Genomic DNA, 20084 nt, shown 5'->3' on the forward strand with positions numbered 1-20084 from the left:
TACCGTTACCCACATCTTTGAATGCATCTCTTCTTTAATCTTGCCTTTTTCTCACATATTTCTCAAGTGAAAAAGCAGCAGTGTCCTCTGCCTTTTGGAGAGAAAAGTGAAGAAACTTACAGCACCTGGTATTCCCAGGCGGTCTCCCATCCAAGTACTAACCAGGACCGACTCTGCTTAGCTTCCGAGATCGGACGAGATCGGGCACGAACAGAGAGGTATGGCCGTAAGCAAGTTTGTCTCCAACACATAGTTCTTTAAAACCTACAACAGTAGGTCAATTTTAAAACGTTAACGAACCTAAACCAGTTCATTAATTAACATTCCAATAATAAGAAAATATTGATATATTGATTGATTCTGTTTCCCTTTTTACCGTTACCCACATCTTTGAATGCATCTCTTCTTTAATCTTGCCTTTTTCTCATATTTCTCAAGTGAAAAGCAGCAGTGTCCTCTGCCTTTTGGAGAGAGAAGTGAAAAAACTTACAGCACCTGGTATTCCCAGGCTGTCTCCCATCCAAGTACTAACCAGGACCGACTCTGCTTAGCTTCCGAGATCGGACGAGATCCGGCGCGAACAGAGAGGTATGGCCGTAAGCAAGTTTGTCTCCAACACATAGTTCTTTAAAACCTACAACAGTAGGTCAATTTTAAAACGTTAACGAACCTAAACCAGTTCATTAATTAACATTCCAATAATAAGAAAATATTGATATATTGATTGATTCTGTTTCCCTTTTTACCGTTACCCACATCTTTGAATGCATCTCTTCTTTAATCTTGCCTTTTTCTCACATATTTCTCAAGTGAAAAAGCAGCAGTGTCCTCTGCCTTTTGGAGAGAGAAGTGAAAAAACTTACAGCACCTGGTATTCCCAGGCTGTCTCCCATCCAAGTACTAACCAGGACCGACTCTGCTTAGCTTCCGAGATCGGACGAGATCGGGCGCGAACAGAGAGGTATGGCCGTAAGCAAGTTTGTCTCCAACACATAGTTCTTTAAAACCTACAACAGTAGGTCAATTTTAAAACGTTAACGAACCTAAACCAGTTCATTAATTAACATTCCAATAATAAGAAAATATTGATATATTGATTGATTCTGTTTCCCTTTTTACCGTTACCCACATCTTTGAATGCATCTCTTCTTTAATCTTGCCTTTTTCTCATATTTCTCAAGTGAAAAGCAGCAGTGTCCTCTGCCTTTTGGAGAGAGAAGTGAAAAAACTTACAGCACCTGGTATTCCCAGGCTGTCTCCCATCCAAGTACTAACCAGGACCTACTCTGCTTAGCTTCCGAGATCGGACGAGATCGGGCGCGAACAGAGAGGTATGGCCGTAAGCAAGTTTGTCTCCAACACATAGTTCTTTAAAACCTACAACAGTAGGTCAATTTTAAAACGTTAACGAACCTAAACCAGTTCATTAATTAACATTCCAATAATAAGAAAATATTGATATATTGATTGATTCTGTTTCCCTTTTTACCGTTACCCACATCTTTGAATGCATCTCTTCTTTAATCTTGCCTTTTTCTCATATTTCTCAAGTGAAAAGCAGCAGTGTCCTCTGCCTTTTGGAGAGAGAAGTGAAAAAACTTACAGCACCTGGTATTCCCAGGCTGTCTCCCATCCAAGTACTAACCAGGACCGACTCTGCTTAGCTTCCGAGATCGGACGAGATCGGGCGCAAACAGAGAGGTATGGCCGTAAGCAAGTTTGTCTCCAACACATAGTTCTTTAAAACCTACAACAGTAGGTCAATTTTAAAACGTTAACGAACCTAAACCAGTTCATTAATTAACATTCCAATAATAAGAAAATATTGATATATTGATTGATTCTGTTTCCCTTTTTACCGTTACCCACATCTTTGAATGCATCTCTTCTTTAATCTTGCCTTTTTCTCATATTTCTCAAGTGAAAAGCAGCAGTGTCCTCTGCCTTTTGGAGAGAGAAGTGAAAAAACTTACAGCACCTGGTATTCCCAGGCTGTCTCCCATCCAAGTACTAACCAGGACCTACTCTGCTTAGCTTCCGAGATCGGACGAGATCGGGCGCGAACAGAGAGGTATGGCCGTAAGCAAGTTTGTCTCCAACACATAGTTCTTTAAAACCTACAACAGTAGGTCAATTTTAAAACGTTAACGAACCTAAACCAGTTCATTAATTAACATTCCAATAATAAGAAAATATTGATATATTGATTGATTCTGTTTCCCTTTTTACCGTTACCCACATCTTTGAATGCATCTCTTCTTTAATCTTGCCTTTTTCTCATATTTCTCAAGTGAAAAGCAGCAGTGTCCTCTGCCTTTTGGAGAGAGAAGTGAAAAAACTTACAGCACCTGGTATTCCCAGGCTGTCTCCCATCCAAGTACTAACCAGGACCGACTCTGCTTAGCTTCCGAGATCGGACGAGATCGGGCGCAAACAGAGAGGTATGGCCGTAAGCAAGTTTGTCTCCAACACATAGTTCTTTAAAACCTACAACAGTAGGTCAATTTTAAAACGTTAACGAACCTAAACCAGTTCATTAATTAACATTCCAATAATAAGAAAATATTGATATATTGATTGATTCTGTTTCCCTTTTTACCGTTACCCACATCTTTGAATGCATCTCTTCTTTAATCTTGCCTTTTTCTCATATTTCTCAAGTGAAAAGCAGCAGTGTCCTCTGCCTTTTGGAGAGAGAAGTGAAAAAACTTACAGCACCTGGTATTCCCAGGCTGTCTCCCATCCAAGTACTAACCAGGACCGACTCTGCTTAGCTTCCGAGATCGGACGAGATCCGGCGCGAACAGAGAGGTATGGCCGTAAGCAAGTTTGTCTCCAACACATAGTTCTTTAAAACCTACAACAGTAGGTCAATTTTAAAACGTTAACGAACCTAAACCAGTTCATTAATTAACATTCCAATAATAAGAAAATATTGATATATTGATTGATTCTGTTTCCCTTTTTACCGTTACCCACATCTTTGAATGCATCTCTTCTTTAATCTTGCCTTTTTCTCACATATTTCTCAAGTGAAAAAGCAGCAGTGTCCTCTGCCTTTTGGAGAGAGAAGTGAAAAAACTTACAGCACCTGGTATTCCCAGGCTGTCTCCCATCCAAGTACTAACCAGGACCGACTCTGCTTAGCTTCCGAGATCGGACGAGATCCGGCGCGAACAGAGAGGTATGGCCGTAAGCAAGTTTGTCTCGAACACATAGTTCTTTAAAACCTACAACAGTAGGTCAATTTTAAAACGTTAACGAACCTAAACCAGTTCATTAATTAACATTCCAATAATAAGAAAATATTGATATATTGATTGATTCTGTTTCCCTTTTTACCGTTACCCACATCTTTGAATGCATCTCTTCTTTAATCTTGCCTTTTTCTCATATTTCTCAAGTGAAAAGCAGCAGTGTCCTCTGCCTTTTGGAGAGAGAAGTGAAAAAACTTACAGCACCTGGTATTCCCAGGCTGTCTCCCATCCAAGTACTAACCAGGACCGACTCTGCTTAGCTTCCGAGATCGGACGAGATCGGGCGCAAACAGAGAGGTATGGCCGTAAGCAAGTTTGTCTCCAACACATAGTTCTTTAAAACCTACAACAGTAGGTCAATTTTAAAACGTTAACGAACCTAAACCAGTTCATTAATTAACATTCCAATAATAAGAAAATATTGATATATTGATTGATTCTGTTTCCCTTTTTACCGTTACCCACATCTTTGAATGCATCTCTTCTTTAATCTTGCCTTTTTCTCATATTTCTCAAGTGAAAAGCAGCAGTGTCCTCTGCCTTTTGGAGAGAGAAGTGAAAAAACTTACAGCACCTGGTATTCCCAGGCTGTCTCCCATCCAAGTACTAACCAGGACCGACTCTGCTTAGCTTCCGAGATCGGACGAGATCCGGCGCGAACAGAGAGGTATGGCCGTAAGCAAGTTTGTCTCCAACACATAGTTCTTTAAAACCTACAACAGTAGGTCAATTTTAAAACGTTAACGAACCTAAACCAGTTCATTAATTAACATTCCAATAATAAGAAAATATTGATATATTGATTGATTCTGTTTCCCTTTTTACCGTTACCCACATCTTTGAATGCATCTCTTCTTTAATCTTGCCTTTTTCTCACATATTTCTCAAGTGAAAAAGCAGCAGTGTCCTCTGCCTTTTGGAGAGAAAAGTGAAGAAACTTACAGCACCTGGTATTCCCAGGCGGTCTCCCATCCAAGTACTAACCAGGACCGACTCTGCTTAGCTTCCGAGATCGGACGAGATCGGGCACGAACAGAGAGGTATGGCCGTAAGCAAGTTTGTCTCCAACACATAGTTCTTTAAAACCTACAACAGTAGGTCAATTTTAAAACGTTAACGAACCTAAACCAGTTCATTAATTAACATTCCAATAATAAGAAAATATTGATATATTGATTGATTCTGTTTCCCTTTTTACCGTTACCCACATCTTTGAATGCATCTCTTCTTTAATCTTGCCTTTTTCTCATATTTCTCAAGTGAAAAGCAGCAGTGTCCTCTGCCTTTTGGAGAGAGAAGTGAAAAAACTTACAGCACCTGGTATTCCCAGGCTGTCTCCCATCCAAGTACTAACCAGGACCGACTCTGCTTAGCTTCCGAGATCGGACGAGATCCGGCGCGAACAGAGAGGTATGGCCGTAAGCAAGTTTGTCTCCAACACATAGTTCTTTAAAACCTACAACAGTAGGTCAATTTTAAAACGTTAACGAACCTAAACCAGTTCATTAATTAACATTCCAATAATAAGAAAATATTGATATATTGATTGATTCTGTTTCCCTTTTTACCGTTACCCACATCTTTGAATGCATCTCTTCTTTAATCTTGCCTTTTTCTCACATATTTCTCAAGTGAAAAAGCAGCAGTGTCCTCTGCCTTTTGGAGAGAGAAGTGAAAAAACTTACAGCACCTGGTATTCCCAGGCTGTCTCCCATCCAAGTACTAACCAGGACCGACTCTGCTTAGCTTCCGAGATCGGACGAGATCGGGCGCGAACAGAGAGGTATGGCCGTAAGCAAGTTTGTCTCCAACACATAGTTCTTTAAAACCTACAACAGTAGGTCAATTTTAAAACGTTAACGAACCTAAACCAGTTCATTAATTAACATTCCAATAATAAGAAAATATTGATATATTGATTGATTCTGTTTCCCTTTTTACCGTTACCCACATCTTTGAATGCATCTCTTCTTTAATCTTGCCTTTTTCTCATATTTCTCAAGTGAAAAGCAGCAGTGTCCTCTGCCTTTTGGAGAGAGAAGTGAAAAAACTTACAGCACCTGGTATTCCCAGGCTGTCTCCCATCCAAGTACTAACCAGGACCTACTCTGCTTAGCTTCCGAGATCGGACGAGATCGGGCGCGAACAGAGAGGTATGGCCGTAAGCAAGTTTGTCTCCAACACATAGTTCTTTAAAACCTACAACAGTAGGTCAATTTTAAAACGTTAACGAACCTAAACCAGTTCATTAATTAACATTCCAATAATAAGAAAATATTGATATATTGATTGATTCTGTTTCCCTTTTTACCGTTACCCACATCTTTGAATGCATCTCTTCTTTAATCTTGCCTTTTTCTCATATTTCTCAAGTGAAAAGCAGCAGTGTCCTCTGCCTTTTGGAGAGAGAAGTGAAAAAACTTACAGCACCTGGTATTCCCAGGCTGTCTCCCATCCAAGTACTAACCAGGACCGACTCTGCTTAGCTTCCGAGATCGGACGAGATCGGGCGCAAACAGAGAGGTATGGCCGTAAGCAAGTTTGTCTCCAACACATAGTTCTTTAAAACCTACAACAGTAGGTCAATTTTAAAACGTTAACGAACCTAAACCAGTTCATTAATTAACATTCCAATAATAAGAAAATATTGATATATTGATTGATTCTGTTTCCCTTTTTACCGTTACCCACATCTTTGAATGCATCTCTTCTTTAATCTTGCCTTTTTCTCATATTTCTCAAGTGAAAAGCAGCAGTGTCCTCTGCCTTTTGGAGAGAGAAGTGAAAAAACTTACAGCACCTGGTATTCCCAGGCTGTCTCCCATCCAAGTACTAACCAGGACCGACTCTGCTTAGCTTCCGAGATCGGACGAGATCCGGCGCGAACAGAGAGGTATGGCCGTAAGCAAGTTTGTCTCCAACACATAGTTCTTTAAAACCTACAACAGTAGGTCAATTTTAAAACGTTAACGAACCTAAACCAGTTCATTAATTAACATTCCAATAATAAGAAAATATTGATATATTGATTGATTCTGTTTCCCTTTTTACCGTTACCCACATCTTTGAATGCATCTCTTCTTTAATCTTGCCTTTTTCTCACATATTTCTCAAGTGAAAAAGCAGCAGTGTCCTCTGCCTTTTGGAGAGAAAAGTGAAGAAACTTACAGCACCTGGTATTCCCAGGCGGTCTCCCATCCAAGTACTAACCAGGACCGACTCTGCTTAGCTTCCGAGATCGGACGAGATCGGGCACGAACAGAGAGGTATGGCCGTAAGCAAGTTTGTCTCCAACACATAGTTCTTTAAAACCTACAACAGTAGGTCAATTTTAAAACGTTAACGAACCTAAACCAGTTCATTAATTAACATTCCAATAATAAGAAAATATTGATATATTGATTGATTCTGTTTCCCTTTTTACCGTTACCCACATCTTTGAATGCATCTCTTCTTTAATCTTGCCTTTTTCTCACATATTTCTCAAGTGAAAAAGCAGCAGTGTCCTCTGCCTTTTGGAGAGAGAAGTGAAAAAACTTACAGCACCTGGTATTCCCAGGCTGTCTCCCATCCAAGTACTAACCAGGACCGACTCTGCTTAGCTTCCGAGATCGGACGAGATCGGGCGCAAACAGAGAGGTATGGCCGTAAGCAAGTTTGTCTCCAACACATAGTTCTTTAAAACCTACAACAGTAGGTCAATTTTAAAACGTTAACGAACCTAAACCAGTTCATTAATTAACATTCCAATAATAAGAAAATATTGATATATTGATTGATTCTGTTTCCCTTTTTACCGTTACCCACATCTTTGAATGCATCTCTTCTTTAATCTTGCCTTTTTCTCATATTTCTCAAGTGAAAAGCAGCAGTGTCCTCTGCCTTTTGGAGAGAGAAGTGAAAAAACTTACAGCACCTGGTATTCCCAGGCTGTCTCCCATCCAAGTACTAACCAGGACCGACTCTGCTTAGCTTCCGAGATCGGACGAGATCCGGCGCGAACAGAGAGGTATGGCCGTAAGCAAGTTTGTCTCCAACACATAGTTCTTTAAAACCTACAACAGTAGGTCAATTTTAAAACGTTAACGAACCTAAACCAGTTCATTAATTAACATTCCAATAATAAGAAAATATTGATATATTGATTGATTCTGTTTCCCTTTTTACCGTTACCCACATCTTTGAATGCATCTCTTCTTTAATCTTGCCTTTTTCTCACATATTTCTCAAGTGAAAAAGCAGCAGTGTCCTCTGCCTTTTGGAGAGAAAAGTGAAGAAACTTACAGCACCTGGTATTCCCAGGCGGTCTCCCATCCAAGTACTAACCAGGACCGACTCTGCTTAGCTTCCGAGATCGGACGAGATCGGGCACGAACAGAGAGGTATGGCCGTAAGCAAGTTTGTCTCCAACACATAGTTCTTTAAAACCTACAACAGTAGGTCAATTTTAAAACGTTAACGAACCTAAACCAGTTCATTAATTAACATTCCAATAATAAGAAAATATTGATATATTGATTGATTCTGTTTCCCTTTTTACCGTTACCCACATCTTTGAATGCATCTCTTCTTTAATCTTGCCTTTTTCTCACATATTTCTCAAGTGAAAAAGCAGCAGTGTCCTCTGCCTTTTGGAGAGAGAAGTGAAAAAACTTACAGCACCTGGTATTCCCAGGCTGTCTCCCATCCAAGTACTAACCAGGACCTACTCTGCTTAGCTTCCGAGATCGGACGAGATCGGGCGCGAACAGAGAGGTATGGCCGTAAGCAAGTTTGTCTCCAACACATAGTTCTTTAAAACCTACAACAGTAGGTCAATTTTAAAACGTTAACGAACCTAAACCAGTTCATTAATTAACATTCCAATAATAAGAAAATATTGATATATTGATTGATTCTGTTTCCCTTTTTACCGTTACCCACATCTTTGAATGCATCTCTTCTTTAATCTTGCCTTTTTCTCATATTTCTCAAGTGAAAAGCAGCAGTGTCCTCTGCCTTTTGGAGAGAGAAGTGAAAAAACTTACAGCACCTGGTATTCCCAGGCTGTCTCCCATCCAAGTACTAACCAGGACCGACTCTGCTTAGCTTCCGAGATCGGACGAGATCGGGCGCAAACAGAGAGGTATGGCCGTAAGCAAGTTTGTCTCCAACACATAGTTCTTTAAAACCTACAACAGTAGGTCAATTTTAAAACGTTAACGAACCTAAACCAGTTCATTAATTAACATTCCAATAATAAGAAAATATTGATATATTGATTGATTCTGTTTCCCTTTTTACCGTTACCCACATCTTTGAATGCATCTCTTCTTTAATCTTGCCTTTTTCTCATATTTCTCAAGTGAAAAGCAGCAGTGTCCTCTGCCTTTTGGAGAGAGAAGTGAAAAAACTTACAGCACCTGGTATTCCCAGGCTGTCTCCCATCCAAGTACTAACCAGGACCTACTCTGCTTAGCTTCCGAGATCGGACGAGATCGGGCGCGAACAGAGAGGTATGGCCGTAAGCAAGTTTGTCTCCAACACATAGTTCTTTAAAACCTACAACAGTAGGTCAATTTTAAAACGTTAACGAACCTAAACCAGTTCATTAATTAACATTCCAATAATAAGAAAATATTGATATATTGATTGATTCTGTTTCCCTTTTTACCGTTACCCACATCTTTGAATGCATCTCTTCTTTAATCTTGCCTTTTTCTCATATTTCTCAAGTGAAAAGCAGCAGTGTCCTCTGCCTTTTGGAGAGAGAAGTGAAAAAACTTACAGCACCTGGTATTCCCAGGCTGTCTCCCATCCAAGTACTAACCAGGACCGACTCTGCTTAGCTTCCGAGATCGGACGAGATCGGGCGCAAACAGAGAGGTATGGCCGTAAGCAAGTTTGTCTCCAACACATAGTTCTTTAAAACCTACAACAGTAGGTCAATTTTAAAACGTTAACGAACCTAAACCAGTTCATTAATTAACATTCCAATAATAAGAAAATATTGATATATTGATTGATTCTGTTTCCCTTTTTACCGTTACCCACATCTTTGAATGCATCTCTTCTTTAATCTTGCCTTTTTCTCATATTTCTCAAGTGAAAAGCAGCAGTGTCCTCTGCCTTTTGGAGAGAGAAGTGAAAAAACTTACAGCACCTGGTATTCCCAGGCTGTCTCCCATCCAAGTACTAACCAGGACCGACTCTGCTTAGCTTCCGAGATCGGACGAGATCCGGCGCGAACAGAGAGGTATGGCCGTAAGCAAGTTTGTCTCCAACACATAGTTCTTTAAAACCTACAACAGTAGGTCAATTTTAAAACGTTAACGAACCTAAACCAGTTCATTAATTAACATTCCAATAATAAGAAAATATTGATATATTGATTGATTCTGTTTCCCTTTTTACCGTTACCCACATCTTTGAATGCATCTCTTCTTTAATCTTGCCTTTTTCTCACATATTTCTCAAGTGAAAAAGCAGCAGTGTCCTCTGCCTTTTGGAGAGAGAAGTGAAAAAACTTACAGCACCTGGTATTCCCAGGCTGTCTCCCATCCAAGTACTAACCAGGACCGACTCTGCTTAGCTTCCGAGATCGGACGAGATCGGGCGCAAACAGAGAGGTATGGCCGTAAGCAAGTTTGTCTCCAACACATAGTTCTTTAAAACCTACAACAGTAGGTCAATTTTAAAACGTTAACGAACCTAAACCAGTTCATTAATTAACATTCCAATAATAAGAAAATATTGATATATTGATTGATTCTGTTTCCCTTTTTACCGTTACCCACATCTTTGAATGCATCTCTTCTTTAATCTTGCCTTTTTCTCATATTTCTCAAGTGAAAAGCAGCAGTGTCCTCTGCCTTTTGGAGAGAGAAGTGAAAAAACTTACAGCACCTGGTATTCCCAGGCTGTCTCCCATCCAAGTACTAACCAGGACCGACTCTGCTTAGCTTCCGAGATCGGACGAGATCCGGCGCGAACAGAGAGGTATGGCCGTAAGCAAGTTTGTCTCCAACACATAGTTCTTTAAAACCTACAACAGTAGGTCAATTTTAAAACGTTAACGAACCTAAACCAGTTCATTAATTAACATTCCAATAATAAGAAAATATTGATATATTGATTGATTCTGTTTCCCTTTTTACCGTTACCCACATCTTTGAATGCATCTCTTCTTTAATCTTGCCTTTTTCTCACATATTTCTCAAGTGAAAAAGCAGCAGTGTCCTCTGCCTTTTGGAGAGAAAAGTGAAGAAACTTACAGCACCTGGTATTCCCAGGCGGTCTCCCATCCAAGTACTAACCAGGACCGACTCTGCTTAGCTTCCGAGATCGGACGAGATCGGGCACGAACAGAGAGGTATGGCCGTAAGCAAGTTTGTCTCCAACACATAGTTCTTTAAAACCTACAACAGTAGGTCAATTTTAAAACGTTAACGAACCTAAACCAGTTCATTAATTAACATTCCAATAATAAGAAAATATTGATATATTGATTGATTCTGTTTCCCTTTTTACCGTTACCCACATCTTTGAATGCATCTCTTCTTTAATCTTGCCTTTTTCTCACATATTTCTCAAGTGAAAAAGCAGCAGTGTCCTCTGCCTTTTGGAGAGAGAAGTGAAAAAACTTACAGCACCTGGTATTCCCAGGCTGTCTCCCATCCAAGTACTAACCAGGACCTACTCTGCTTAGCTTCCGAGATCGGACGAGATCGGGCGCGAACAGAGAGGTATGGCCGTAAGCAAGTTTGTCTCCAACACATAGTTCTTTAAAACCTACAACAGTAGGTCAATTTTAAAACGTTAACGAACCTAAACCAGTTCATTAATTAACATTCCAATAATAAGAAAATATTGATATATTGATTGATTCTGTTTCCCTTTTTACCGTTACCCACATCTTTGAATGCATCTCTTCTTTAATCTTGCCTTTTTCTCATATTTCTCAAGTGAAAAGCAGCAGTGTCCTCTGCCTTTTGGAGAGAGAAGTGAAAAAACTTACAGCACCTGGTATTCCCAGGCTGTCTCCCATCCAAGTACTAACCAGGACCGACTCTGCTTAGCTTCCGAGATCGGACGAGATCGGGCGCAAACAGAGAGGTATGGCCGTAAGCAAGTTTGTCTCCAACACATAGTTCTTTAAAACCTACAACAGTAGGTCAATTTTAAAACGTTAACGAACCTAAACCAGTTCATTAATTAACATTCCAATAATAAGAAAATATTGATATATTGATTGATTCTGTTTCCCTTTTTACCGTTACCCACATCTTTGAATGCATCTCTTCTTTAATCTTGCCTTTTTCTCATATTTCTCAAGTGAAAAGCAGCAGTGTCCTCTGCCTTTTGGAGAGAGAAGTGAAAAAACTTACAGCACCTGGTATTCCCAGGCTGTCTCCCATCCAAGTACTAACCAGGACCTACTCTGCTTAGCTTCCGAGATCGGACGAGATCGGGCGCGAACAGAGAGGTATGGCCGTAAGCAAGTTTGTCTCCAACACATAGTTCTTTAAAACCTACAACAGTAGGTCAATTTTAAAACGTTAACGAACCTAAACCAGTTCATTAATTAACATTCCAATAATAAGAAAATATTGATATATTGATTGATTCTGTTTCCCTTTTTACCGTTACCCACATCTTTGAATGCATCTCTTCTTTAATCTTGCCTTTTTCTCATATTTCTCAAGTGAAAAGCAGCAGTGTCCTCTGCCTTTTGGAGAGAGAAGTGAAAAAACTTACAGCACCTGGTATTCCCAGGCTGTCTCCCATCCAAGTACTAACCAGGACCGACTCTGCTTAGCTTCCGAGATCGGACGAGATCGGGCGCAAACAGAGAGGTATGGCCGTAAGCAAGTTTGTCTCCAACACATAGTTCTTTAAAACCTACAACAGTAGGTCAATTTTAAAACGTTAACGAACCTAAACCAGTTCATTAATTAACATTCCAATAATAAGAAAATATTGATATATTGATTGATTCTGTTTCCCTTTTTACCGTTACCCACATCTTTGAATGCATCTCTTCTTTAATCTTGCCTTTTTCTCATATTTCTCAAGTGAAAAGCAGCAGTGTCCTCTGCCTTTTGGAGAGAGAAGTGAAAAAACTTACAGCACCTGGTATTCCCAGGCTGTCTCCCATCCAAGTACTAACCAGGACCGACTCTGCTTAGCTTCCGAGATCGGACGAGATCCGGCGCGAACAGAGAGGTATGGCCGTAAGCAAGTTTGTCTCCAACACATAGTTCTTTAAAACCTACAACAGTAGGTCAATTTTAAAACGTTAACGAACCTAAACCAGTTCATTAATTAACATTCCAATAATAAGAAAATATTGATATATTGATTGATTCTGTTTCCCTTTTTACCGTTACCCACATCTTTGAATGCATCTCTTCTTTAATCTTGCCTTTTTCTCACATATTTCTCAAGTGAAAAAGCAGCAGTGTCCTCTGCCTTTTGGAGAGAAAAGTGAAGAAACTTACAGCACCTGGTATTCCCAGGCGGTCTCCCATCCAAGTACTAACCAGGACCGACTCTGCTTAGCTTCCGAGATCGGACGAGATCGGGCACGAACAGAGAGGTATGGCCGTAAGCAAGTTTGTCTCCAACACATAGTTCTTTAAAACCTACAACAGTAGGTCAATTTTAAAACGTTAACGAACCTAAACCAGTTCATTAATTAACATTCCAATAATAAGAAAATATTGATATATTGATTGATTCTGTTTCCCTTTTTACCGTTACCCACATCTTTGAATGCATCTCTTCTTTAATCTTGCCTTTTTCTCACATATTTCTCAAGTGAAAAAGCAGCAGTGTCCTCTGCCTTTTGGAGAGAGAAGTGAAAAAACTTACAGCACCTGGTATTCCCAGGCTGTCTCCCATCCAAGTACTAACCAGGACCGACTCTGCTTAGCTTCCGAGATCGGACGAGATCGGGCGCAAACAGAGAGGTATGGCCGTAAGCAAGTTTGTCTCCAACACATAGTTCTTTAAAACCTACAACAGTAGGTCAATTTTAAAACGTTAACGAACCTAAACCAGTTCATTAATTAACATTCCAATAATAAGAAAATATTGATATATTGATTGATTCTGTTTCCCTTTTTACCGTTACCCACATCTTTGAATGCATCTCTTCTTTAATCTTGCCTTTTTCTCACATATTTCTCAAGTGAAAAAGCAGCAGTGTCCTCTGCCTTTTGGAGAGAGAAGTGAAAAAACTTACAGCACCTGGTATTCCCAGGCTGTCTCCCATCCAAGTACTAACCAGGACCTACTCTGCTTAGCTTCCGAGATCGGACGAGATCGGGCGCGAACAGAGAGGTATGGCCGTAAGCAAGTTTGTCTCCAACACATAGTTCTTTAAAACCTACAACAGTAGGTCAATTTTAAAACGTTAACGAACCTAAACCAGTTCATTAATTAACATTCCAATAATAAGAAAATATTGATATATTGATTGATTCTGTTTCCCTTTTTACCGTTACCCACATCTTTGAATGCATCTCTTCTTTAATCTTGCCTTTTTCTCATATTTCTCAAGTGAAAAGCAGCAGTGTCCTCTGCCTTTTGGAGAGAGAAGTGAAAAAACTTACAGCACCTGGTATTCCCAGGCTGTCTCCCATCCAAGTACTAACCAGGACCGACTCTGCTTAGCTTCCGAGATCGGACGAGATCGGGCGCAAACAGAGAGGTATGGCCGTAAGCAAGTTTGTCTCCAACACATAGTTCTTTAAAACCTACAACAGTAGGTCAATTTTAAAACGTTAACGAACCTAAACCAGTTCATTAATTAACATTCCAATAATAAGAAAATATTGATATATTGATTGATTCTGTTTCCCTTTTTACCGTTACCCACATCTTTGAATGCATCTCTTCTTTAATCTTGCCTTTTTCTCATATTTCTCAAGTGAAAAGCAGCAGTGTCCTCTGCCTTTTGGAGAGAGAAGTGAAAAAACTTACAGCACCTGGTATTCCCAGGCTGTCTCCCATCCAAGTACTAACCAGGACCTACTCTGCTTAGCTTCCGAGATCGGACGAGATCGGGCGCGAACAGAGAGGTATGGCCGTAAGCAAGTTTGTCTCCAACACATAGTTCTTTAAAACCTACAACAGTAGGTCAATTTTAAAACGTTAACGAACCTAAACCAGTTCATTAATTAACATTCCAATAATAAGAAAATATTGATATATTGATTGATTCTGTTTCCCTTTTTACCGTTACCCACATCTTTGAATGCATCTCTTCTTTAATCTTGCCTTTTTCTCATATTTCTCAAGTGAAAAGCAGCAGTGTCCTCTGCCTTTTGGAGAGAGAAGTGAAAAAACTTACAGCACCTGGTATTCCCAGGCTGTCTCCCATCCAAGTACTAACCAGGACCGACTCTGCTTAGCTTCCGAGATCGGACGAGATCGGGCGCAAACAGAGAGGTATGGCCGTAAGCAAGTTTGTCTCCAACACATAGTTCTTTAAAACCTACAACAGTAGGTCAATTTTAAAACGTTAACGAACCTAAACCAGTTCATTAATTAACATTCCAATAATAAGAAAATATTGATATATTGATTGATTCTGTTTCCCTTTTTACCGTTACCCACATCTTTGAATGCATCTCTTCTTTAATCTTGCCTTTTTCTCATATTTCTCAAGTGAAAAGCAGCAGTGTCCTCTGCCTTTTGGAGAGAGAAGTGAAAAAACTTACAGCACCTGGTATTCCCAGGCTGTCTCCCATCCAAGTACTAACCAGGACCGACTCTGCTTAGCTTCCGAGATCGGACGAGATCCGGCGCGAACAGAGAGGTATGGCCGTAAGCAAGTTTGTCTCCAACACATAGTTCTTTAAAACCTACAACAGTAGGTCAATTTTAAAACGTTAACGAACCTAAACCAGTTCATTAATTAACATTCCAATAATAAGAAAATATTGATATATTGATTGATTCTGTTTCCCTTTTTACCGTTACCCACATCTTTGAATGCATCTCTTCTTTAATCTTGCCTTTTTCTCACATATTTCTCAAGTGAAAAAGCAGCAGTGTCCTCTGCCTTTTGGAGAGAAAAGTGAAGAAACTTACAGCACCTGGTATTCCCAGGCGGTCTCCCATCCAAGTACTAACCAGGACCGACTCTGCTTAGCTTCCGAGATCGGACGAGATCGGGCACGAACAGAGAGGTATGGCCGTAAGCAAGTTTGTCTCCAACACATAGTTCTTTAAAACCTACAACAGTAGGTCAATTTTAAAACGTTAACGAACCTAAACCAGTTCATTAATTAACATTCCAATAATAAGAAAATATTGATATATTGATTGATTCTGTTTCCCTTTTTACCGTTACCCACATCTTTGAATGCATCTCTTCTTTAATCTTGCCTTTTTCTCACATATTTCTCAAGTGAAAAAGCAGCAGTGTCCTCTGCCTTTTGGAGAGAGAAGTGAAAAAACTTACAGCACCTGGTATTCCCAGGCTGTCTCCCATCCAAGTACTAACCAGGACCGACTCTGCTTAGCTTCCGAGATCGGACGAGATCGGGCGCAAACAGAGAGGTATGGCCGTAAGCAAGTTTGTCTCCAACACATAGTTCTTTAAAACCTACAACAGTAGGTCAATTTTAAAACGTTAACGAACCTAAACCAGTTCATTAATTAACATTCCAATAATAAGAAAATATTGATATATTGATTGATTCTGTTTCCCTTTTTACCGTTACCCACATCTTTGAATGCATCTCTTCTTTAATCTTGCCTTTTTCTCATATTTCTCAAGTGAAAAGCAGCAGTGTCCTCTGCCTTTTGGAGAGAGAAGTGAAAAAACTTACAGCACCTGGTATTCCCAGGCTGTCTCCCATCCAAGTACTAACCAGGACCGACTCTGCTTAGCTTCCGAGATCGGACGAGATCCGGCGCGAACAGAGAGGTATGGCCGTAAGCAAGTTTGTCTCCAACACATAGTTCTTTAAAACCTACAACAGTAGGTCAATTTTAAAACGTTAACGAACCTAAACCAGTTCATTAATTAACATTCCAATAATAAGAAAATATTGATATATTGATTGATTCTGTTTCCCTTTTTACCGTTACCCACATCTTTGAATGCATCTCTTCTTTAATCTTGCCTTTTTCTCACATATTTCTCAAGTGAAAAAGCAGCAGTGTCCTCTGCCTTTTGGAGAGAAAAGTGAAGAAACTTACAGCACCTGGTATTCCCAGGCGGTCTCCCATCCAAGTACTAACCAGGACCGACTCTGCTTAGCTTCCGAGATCGGACGAGATCGGGCACGAACAGAGAGGTATGGCCGTAAGCAAGTTTGTCTCCAACACATAGTTCTTTAAAACCTACAACAGTAGGTCAATTTTAAAACGTTAACGAACCTAAACCAGTTCATTAATTAACATTCCAATAATAAGAAAATATTGATATATTGATTGATTCTGTTTCCCTTTTTACCGTTACCCACATCTTTGAATGCATCTCTTCTTTAATCTTGCCTTTTTCTCACATATTTCTCAAGTGAAAAAGCAGCAGTGTCCTCTGCCTTTTGGAGAGAAAAGTGAAGAAACTTACAGCACCTGGTATTCCCAGGCGGTCTCCCATCCAAGTACTAACCAGGACCGACTCTGCTTAGCTTCCGAGATCGGACGAGATCGGGCACGAACAGAGAGGTATGGCCGTAAGCAAGTTTGTCTCCAACACATAGTTCTTTAAAACCTACAACAGTAGGTCAATTTTAAAACGTTAACGAACCTAAACCAGTTCATTAATTAACATTCCAATAATAAGAAAATATTGATATATTGATTGATTCTGTTTCCCTTTTTACCGTTACCCACATCTTTGAATGCATCTCTTCTTTAATCTTGCCTTTTTCTCACATATTTCTCAAGTGAAAAAGCAGCAGTGTCCTCTGCCTTTTGGAGAGAGAAGTGAAAAAACTTACAGCACCTGGTATTCCCAGGCTGTCTCCCATCCAAGTACTAACCAGGACCTACTCTGCTTAGCTTCCGAGATCGGACGAGATCGGGCGCGAACAGAGAGGTATGGCCGTAAGCAAGTTTGTCTCCAACACATAGTTCTTTAAAACCTACAACAGTAGGTCAATTTTAAAACGTTAACGAACCTAAACCAGTTCATTAATTAACATTCCAATAATAAGAAAATATTGATATATTGATTGATTCTGTTTCCCTTTTTACCGTTACCCACATCTTTGAATGCATCTCTTCTTTAATCTTGCCTTTTTCTCATATTTCTCAAGTGAAAAGCAGCAGTGTCCTCTGCCTTTTGGAGAGAGAAGTGAAAAAACTTACAGCACCTGGTATTCCCAGGCTGTCTCCCATCCAAGTACTAACCAGGACCGACTCTGCTTAGCTTCCGAGATCGGACGAGATCGGGCGCAAACAGAGAGGTATGGCCGTAAGCAAGTTTGTCTCCAACACATAGTTCTTTAAAACCTACAACAGTAGGTCAATTTTAAAACGTTAACGAACCTAAACCAGTTCATTAATTAACATTCCAATAATAAGAAAATATTGATATATTGATTGATTCTGTTTCCCTTTTTACCGTTACCCACATCTTTGAATGCATCTCTTCTTTAATCTTGCCTTTTTCTCATATTTCTCAAGTGAAAAGCAGCAGTGTCCTCTGCCTTTTGGAGAGAGAAGTGAAAAAACTTACAGCACCTGGTATTCCCAGGCTGTCTCCCATCCAAGTACTAACCAGGACCGACTCTGCTTAGCTTCCGAGATCGGACGAGATCGGGCGCGAACAGAGAGGTATGGCCGTAAGCAAGTTTGTCTCCAACACATAGTTCTTTAAAACCTACAACAGTAGGTCAATTTTAAAACGTTAACGAACCTAAACCAGTTCATTAATTAACATTCCAATAATAAGAAAATATTGATATATTGATTGATTCTGTTTCCCTTTTTACCGTTACCCACATCTTTGAATGCATCTCTTCTTTAATCTTGCCTTTTTCTCACATATTTCTCAAGTGAAAAAGCAGCAGTGTCCTCTGCCTTTTGGAGAGAAAAGTGAAGAAACTTACAGCACCTGGTATTCCCAGGCGGTCTCCCATCCAAGTACTAACCAGGACCGACTCTGCTTAGCTTCCGAGATCGGACGAGATCGGGCACGAACAGAGAGGTATGGCCGTAAGCAAGTTTGTCTCCAACACATAGTTCTTTAAAACCTACAACAGTAGGTCAATTTTAAAACGTTAACGAACCTAAACCAGTTCATTAATTAACATTCCAATAATAAGAAAATATTGATATATTGATTGATTCTGTTTCCCTTTTTACCGTTACCCACATCTTTGAATGCATCTCTTCTTTAATCTTGCCTTTTTCTCATATTTCTCAAGTGAAAAGCAGCAGTGTCCTCTGCCTTTTGGAGAGAGAAGTGAAAAAACTTACAGCACCTGGTATTCCCAGGCTGTCTCCCATCCAAGTACTAACCAGGACCTACTCTGCTTAGCTTCCGAGATCGGACGAGATCGGGCGCAAACAGAGAGGTATGGCCGTAAGCAAGTTTGTCTCCAACACATAGTTCTTTAAAACCTACAACAGTAGGTCAATTTTAAAACGTTAACGAACCTAAACCAGTTCATTAATTAACATTCCAATAATAAGAAAATATTGATATATTGATTGATTCTGTTTCCCTTTTTACCGTTACCCACATCTTTGAATGCATCTCTTCTTTAATCTTGCCTTTTTCTCATATTTCTCAAGTGAAAAGCAGCAGTGTCCTCTGCCTTTTGGAGAGAGAAGTGAAAAAACTTACAGCACCTGGTATTCCCAGGCTGTCTCCCATCCAAGTACTAACCAGGACCGACTCTGCTTAGCTTCCGAGATCGGACGAGATCCGGCGCGAACAGAGAGGTATGGCCGTAAGCAAGTTTGTCTCCAACACATAGTTCTTTAAAACCTACAACAGTAGGTCAATTTTAAAACGTTAACGAACCTAAACCAGTTCATTAATTAACATTCCAATAATAAGAAAATATTGATATATTGATTGATTCTGTTTCCCTTTTTACCGTTACCCACATCTTTGAATGCATCTCTTCTTTAATCTTGCCTTTTTCTCACATATTTCTCAAGTGAAAAAGCAGCAGTGTCCTCTGCCTTTTGGAGAGAAAAGTGAAGAAACTTACAGCACCTGGTATTCCCAGGCGGTCTCCCATCCAAGTACTAACCAGGACCGACTCTGCTTAGCTTCCGAGATCGGACGAGATCGGGCACGAACAGAGAGGTATGGCCGTAAGCAAGTTTGTCTCCAACACATAGTTCTTTAAAACCTACAACAGTAGGTCAATTTTAAAACGTTAACGAACCTAAACCAGTTCATTAATTAACATTCCAATAATAAGAAAATATTGATATATTGATTGATTCTGTTTCCCTTTTTACCGTTACCCACATCTTTGAATGCATCTCTTCTTTAATCTTGCCTTTTTCTCACATATTTCTCAAGTGAAAAAGCAGCAGTGTCCTCTGCCTTTTGGAGAGAGAAGTGAAAAAACTTACAGCACCTGGTATTCCCAGGCTGTCTCCCATCCAAGTACTAACCAGGACCGACTCTGCTTAGCTTCCGAGATCGGACGAGATCGGGCGCAAACAGAGAGGTATGGCCGTAAGCAAGTTTGTCTCCAACACATAGTTCTTTAAAACCTACAACAGTAGGTCAATTTTAAAACGTTAACGAACCTAAACCAGTTCATTAATTAACATTCCAATAATAAGAAAATATTGATATATTGATTGATTCTGTTTCCCTTTTTACCGTTACCCACATCTTTGAATGCATCTCTTCTT

The 20084-nt window shown here is 39.8% G+C and overlaps 41 non-coding genes and 13 pseudogenes across 41 annotated transcripts; all 54 read right to left on the reverse strand.

Annotated features, from left to right (window-relative positions):
* Positions 1–113: 113 nt before the first annotated feature.
* LOC142939787 (5S ribosomal RNA) lies at positions 114–232 on the reverse strand. Its single transcript, XR_012950182.1, has one exon. It is a non-coding gene; the product is annotated as a 5S ribosomal RNA (ribosomal RNA).
* Positions 233–483: 251 nt separating this feature from the next.
* LOC142939989 (5S ribosomal RNA) lies at positions 484–602 on the reverse strand (annotated as a pseudogene).
* Positions 603–856: 254 nt separating this feature from the next.
* Positions 857–975, reverse strand: LOC142939914 (5S ribosomal RNA). Its single transcript, XR_012950304.1, has one exon. It is a non-coding gene; the product is annotated as a 5S ribosomal RNA (ribosomal RNA).
* Positions 976–1226: 251 nt separating this feature from the next.
* On the reverse strand, positions 1227–1345 carry LOC142939851 (5S ribosomal RNA). Its single transcript, XR_012950243.1, has one exon. It is a non-coding gene; the product is annotated as a 5S ribosomal RNA (ribosomal RNA).
* A 251-nt stretch (positions 1346–1596) lies between these two features.
* Positions 1597–1715, reverse strand: LOC142939871 (5S ribosomal RNA). The gene has a single exon (XR_012950262.1). It is a non-coding gene; the product is annotated as a 5S ribosomal RNA (ribosomal RNA).
* A 251-nt stretch (positions 1716–1966) lies between these two features.
* On the reverse strand, positions 1967–2085 carry LOC142939852 (5S ribosomal RNA). The gene has a single exon (XR_012950244.1). It is a non-coding gene; the product is annotated as a 5S ribosomal RNA (ribosomal RNA).
* A 251-nt stretch (positions 2086–2336) lies between these two features.
* LOC142939872 (5S ribosomal RNA) lies at positions 2337–2455 on the reverse strand. The gene has a single exon (XR_012950263.1). It is a non-coding gene; the product is annotated as a 5S ribosomal RNA (ribosomal RNA).
* A 251-nt stretch (positions 2456–2706) lies between these two features.
* Positions 2707–2825, reverse strand: LOC142939990 (5S ribosomal RNA; annotated as a pseudogene).
* Positions 2826–3079: 254 nt separating this feature from the next.
* Positions 3080–3198, reverse strand: LOC142939991 (5S ribosomal RNA; annotated as a pseudogene).
* A 251-nt stretch (positions 3199–3449) lies between these two features.
* Positions 3450–3568, reverse strand: LOC142939873 (5S ribosomal RNA). The gene has a single exon (XR_012950264.1). It is a non-coding gene; the product is annotated as a 5S ribosomal RNA (ribosomal RNA).
* Positions 3569–3819: 251 nt separating this feature from the next.
* On the reverse strand, positions 3820–3938 carry LOC142939992 (5S ribosomal RNA; annotated as a pseudogene).
* Positions 3939–4192: 254 nt separating this feature from the next.
* On the reverse strand, positions 4193–4311 carry LOC142939788 (5S ribosomal RNA). Its single transcript, XR_012950183.1, has one exon. It is a non-coding gene; the product is annotated as a 5S ribosomal RNA (ribosomal RNA).
* Positions 4312–4562: 251 nt separating this feature from the next.
* On the reverse strand, positions 4563–4681 carry LOC142939993 (5S ribosomal RNA; annotated as a pseudogene).
* Positions 4682–4935: 254 nt separating this feature from the next.
* LOC142939916 (5S ribosomal RNA) lies at positions 4936–5054 on the reverse strand. Its single transcript, XR_012950306.1, has one exon. It is a non-coding gene; the product is annotated as a 5S ribosomal RNA (ribosomal RNA).
* Positions 5055–5305: 251 nt separating this feature from the next.
* On the reverse strand, positions 5306–5424 carry LOC142939853 (5S ribosomal RNA). The gene has a single exon (XR_012950245.1). It is a non-coding gene; the product is annotated as a 5S ribosomal RNA (ribosomal RNA).
* A 251-nt stretch (positions 5425–5675) lies between these two features.
* On the reverse strand, positions 5676–5794 carry LOC142939874 (5S ribosomal RNA). The gene has a single exon (XR_012950265.1). It is a non-coding gene; the product is annotated as a 5S ribosomal RNA (ribosomal RNA).
* A 251-nt stretch (positions 5795–6045) lies between these two features.
* On the reverse strand, positions 6046–6164 carry LOC142939994 (5S ribosomal RNA; annotated as a pseudogene).
* Positions 6165–6418: 254 nt separating this feature from the next.
* LOC142939789 (5S ribosomal RNA) lies at positions 6419–6537 on the reverse strand. The gene has a single exon (XR_012950184.1). It is a non-coding gene; the product is annotated as a 5S ribosomal RNA (ribosomal RNA).
* A 254-nt stretch (positions 6538–6791) lies between these two features.
* Positions 6792–6910, reverse strand: LOC142939875 (5S ribosomal RNA). The gene has a single exon (XR_012950266.1). It is a non-coding gene; the product is annotated as a 5S ribosomal RNA (ribosomal RNA).
* A 251-nt stretch (positions 6911–7161) lies between these two features.
* LOC142939995 (5S ribosomal RNA) lies at positions 7162–7280 on the reverse strand (annotated as a pseudogene).
* Positions 7281–7534: 254 nt separating this feature from the next.
* Positions 7535–7653, reverse strand: LOC142939790 (5S ribosomal RNA). The gene has a single exon (XR_012950185.1). It is a non-coding gene; the product is annotated as a 5S ribosomal RNA (ribosomal RNA).
* A 254-nt stretch (positions 7654–7907) lies between these two features.
* LOC142939854 (5S ribosomal RNA) lies at positions 7908–8026 on the reverse strand. Its single transcript, XR_012950246.1, has one exon. It is a non-coding gene; the product is annotated as a 5S ribosomal RNA (ribosomal RNA).
* A 251-nt stretch (positions 8027–8277) lies between these two features.
* Positions 8278–8396, reverse strand: LOC142939876 (5S ribosomal RNA). The gene has a single exon (XR_012950267.1). It is a non-coding gene; the product is annotated as a 5S ribosomal RNA (ribosomal RNA).
* A 251-nt stretch (positions 8397–8647) lies between these two features.
* Positions 8648–8766, reverse strand: LOC142939855 (5S ribosomal RNA). Its single transcript, XR_012950247.1, has one exon. It is a non-coding gene; the product is annotated as a 5S ribosomal RNA (ribosomal RNA).
* A 251-nt stretch (positions 8767–9017) lies between these two features.
* On the reverse strand, positions 9018–9136 carry LOC142939877 (5S ribosomal RNA). Its single transcript, XR_012950268.1, has one exon. It is a non-coding gene; the product is annotated as a 5S ribosomal RNA (ribosomal RNA).
* A 251-nt stretch (positions 9137–9387) lies between these two features.
* On the reverse strand, positions 9388–9506 carry LOC142939997 (5S ribosomal RNA; annotated as a pseudogene).
* A 254-nt stretch (positions 9507–9760) lies between these two features.
* LOC142939878 (5S ribosomal RNA) lies at positions 9761–9879 on the reverse strand. Its single transcript, XR_012950269.1, has one exon. It is a non-coding gene; the product is annotated as a 5S ribosomal RNA (ribosomal RNA).
* A 251-nt stretch (positions 9880–10130) lies between these two features.
* LOC142939998 (5S ribosomal RNA) lies at positions 10131–10249 on the reverse strand (annotated as a pseudogene).
* Positions 10250–10503: 254 nt separating this feature from the next.
* On the reverse strand, positions 10504–10622 carry LOC142939791 (5S ribosomal RNA). Its single transcript, XR_012950186.1, has one exon. It is a non-coding gene; the product is annotated as a 5S ribosomal RNA (ribosomal RNA).
* A 254-nt stretch (positions 10623–10876) lies between these two features.
* Positions 10877–10995, reverse strand: LOC142939856 (5S ribosomal RNA). Its single transcript, XR_012950248.1, has one exon. It is a non-coding gene; the product is annotated as a 5S ribosomal RNA (ribosomal RNA).
* Positions 10996–11246: 251 nt separating this feature from the next.
* LOC142939879 (5S ribosomal RNA) lies at positions 11247–11365 on the reverse strand. The gene has a single exon (XR_012950270.1). It is a non-coding gene; the product is annotated as a 5S ribosomal RNA (ribosomal RNA).
* Positions 11366–11616: 251 nt separating this feature from the next.
* LOC142939858 (5S ribosomal RNA) lies at positions 11617–11735 on the reverse strand. Its single transcript, XR_012950250.1, has one exon. It is a non-coding gene; the product is annotated as a 5S ribosomal RNA (ribosomal RNA).
* Positions 11736–11986: 251 nt separating this feature from the next.
* Positions 11987–12105, reverse strand: LOC142939880 (5S ribosomal RNA). Its single transcript, XR_012950271.1, has one exon. It is a non-coding gene; the product is annotated as a 5S ribosomal RNA (ribosomal RNA).
* Positions 12106–12356: 251 nt separating this feature from the next.
* LOC142939999 (5S ribosomal RNA) lies at positions 12357–12475 on the reverse strand (annotated as a pseudogene).
* A 254-nt stretch (positions 12476–12729) lies between these two features.
* Positions 12730–12848, reverse strand: LOC142939792 (5S ribosomal RNA). Its single transcript, XR_012950187.1, has one exon. It is a non-coding gene; the product is annotated as a 5S ribosomal RNA (ribosomal RNA).
* A 254-nt stretch (positions 12849–13102) lies between these two features.
* Positions 13103–13221, reverse strand: LOC142939882 (5S ribosomal RNA). The gene has a single exon (XR_012950273.1). It is a non-coding gene; the product is annotated as a 5S ribosomal RNA (ribosomal RNA).
* A 254-nt stretch (positions 13222–13475) lies between these two features.
* On the reverse strand, positions 13476–13594 carry LOC142939859 (5S ribosomal RNA). Its single transcript, XR_012950251.1, has one exon. It is a non-coding gene; the product is annotated as a 5S ribosomal RNA (ribosomal RNA).
* A 251-nt stretch (positions 13595–13845) lies between these two features.
* LOC142939883 (5S ribosomal RNA) lies at positions 13846–13964 on the reverse strand. The gene has a single exon (XR_012950274.1). It is a non-coding gene; the product is annotated as a 5S ribosomal RNA (ribosomal RNA).
* A 251-nt stretch (positions 13965–14215) lies between these two features.
* On the reverse strand, positions 14216–14334 carry LOC142939860 (5S ribosomal RNA). Its single transcript, XR_012950252.1, has one exon. It is a non-coding gene; the product is annotated as a 5S ribosomal RNA (ribosomal RNA).
* A 251-nt stretch (positions 14335–14585) lies between these two features.
* LOC142939884 (5S ribosomal RNA) lies at positions 14586–14704 on the reverse strand. The gene has a single exon (XR_012950275.1). It is a non-coding gene; the product is annotated as a 5S ribosomal RNA (ribosomal RNA).
* A 251-nt stretch (positions 14705–14955) lies between these two features.
* On the reverse strand, positions 14956–15074 carry LOC142940000 (5S ribosomal RNA; annotated as a pseudogene).
* Positions 15075–15328: 254 nt separating this feature from the next.
* Positions 15329–15447, reverse strand: LOC142939793 (5S ribosomal RNA). The gene has a single exon (XR_012950188.1). It is a non-coding gene; the product is annotated as a 5S ribosomal RNA (ribosomal RNA).
* Positions 15448–15701: 254 nt separating this feature from the next.
* On the reverse strand, positions 15702–15820 carry LOC142939885 (5S ribosomal RNA). Its single transcript, XR_012950276.1, has one exon. It is a non-coding gene; the product is annotated as a 5S ribosomal RNA (ribosomal RNA).
* A 251-nt stretch (positions 15821–16071) lies between these two features.
* Positions 16072–16190, reverse strand: LOC142940001 (5S ribosomal RNA; annotated as a pseudogene).
* Positions 16191–16444: 254 nt separating this feature from the next.
* LOC142939794 (5S ribosomal RNA) lies at positions 16445–16563 on the reverse strand. Its single transcript, XR_012950189.1, has one exon. It is a non-coding gene; the product is annotated as a 5S ribosomal RNA (ribosomal RNA).
* Positions 16564–16817: 254 nt separating this feature from the next.
* Positions 16818–16936, reverse strand: LOC142939796 (5S ribosomal RNA). Its single transcript, XR_012950190.1, has one exon. It is a non-coding gene; the product is annotated as a 5S ribosomal RNA (ribosomal RNA).
* Positions 16937–17190: 254 nt separating this feature from the next.
* LOC142939861 (5S ribosomal RNA) lies at positions 17191–17309 on the reverse strand. The gene has a single exon (XR_012950253.1). It is a non-coding gene; the product is annotated as a 5S ribosomal RNA (ribosomal RNA).
* Positions 17310–17560: 251 nt separating this feature from the next.
* LOC142939886 (5S ribosomal RNA) lies at positions 17561–17679 on the reverse strand. The gene has a single exon (XR_012950277.1). It is a non-coding gene; the product is annotated as a 5S ribosomal RNA (ribosomal RNA).
* A 251-nt stretch (positions 17680–17930) lies between these two features.
* On the reverse strand, positions 17931–18049 carry LOC142939917 (5S ribosomal RNA). Its single transcript, XR_012950307.1, has one exon. It is a non-coding gene; the product is annotated as a 5S ribosomal RNA (ribosomal RNA).
* A 254-nt stretch (positions 18050–18303) lies between these two features.
* Positions 18304–18422, reverse strand: LOC142939797 (5S ribosomal RNA). The gene has a single exon (XR_012950191.1). It is a non-coding gene; the product is annotated as a 5S ribosomal RNA (ribosomal RNA).
* A 251-nt stretch (positions 18423–18673) lies between these two features.
* LOC142939842 (5S ribosomal RNA) lies at positions 18674–18792 on the reverse strand. Its single transcript, XR_012950234.1, has one exon. It is a non-coding gene; the product is annotated as a 5S ribosomal RNA (ribosomal RNA).
* Positions 18793–19043: 251 nt separating this feature from the next.
* On the reverse strand, positions 19044–19162 carry LOC142940002 (5S ribosomal RNA; annotated as a pseudogene).
* Positions 19163–19416: 254 nt separating this feature from the next.
* LOC142939799 (5S ribosomal RNA) lies at positions 19417–19535 on the reverse strand. The gene has a single exon (XR_012950193.1). It is a non-coding gene; the product is annotated as a 5S ribosomal RNA (ribosomal RNA).
* A 254-nt stretch (positions 19536–19789) lies between these two features.
* LOC142939887 (5S ribosomal RNA) lies at positions 19790–19908 on the reverse strand. Its single transcript, XR_012950278.1, has one exon. It is a non-coding gene; the product is annotated as a 5S ribosomal RNA (ribosomal RNA).
* Positions 19909–20084: the final 176 nt, after the last annotated feature.

Source organism: Anarhichas minor, unplaced genomic scaffold, assembly GCF_050575085.1.
Source record: "Anarhichas minor isolate MPS153535 unplaced genomic scaffold, ASM5057508v1 ptg000110l, whole genome shotgun sequence".
NCBI classification, from domain to species: domain Eukaryota; kingdom Metazoa; phylum Chordata; class Actinopteri; order Perciformes; family Anarhichadidae; genus Anarhichas; species Anarhichas minor.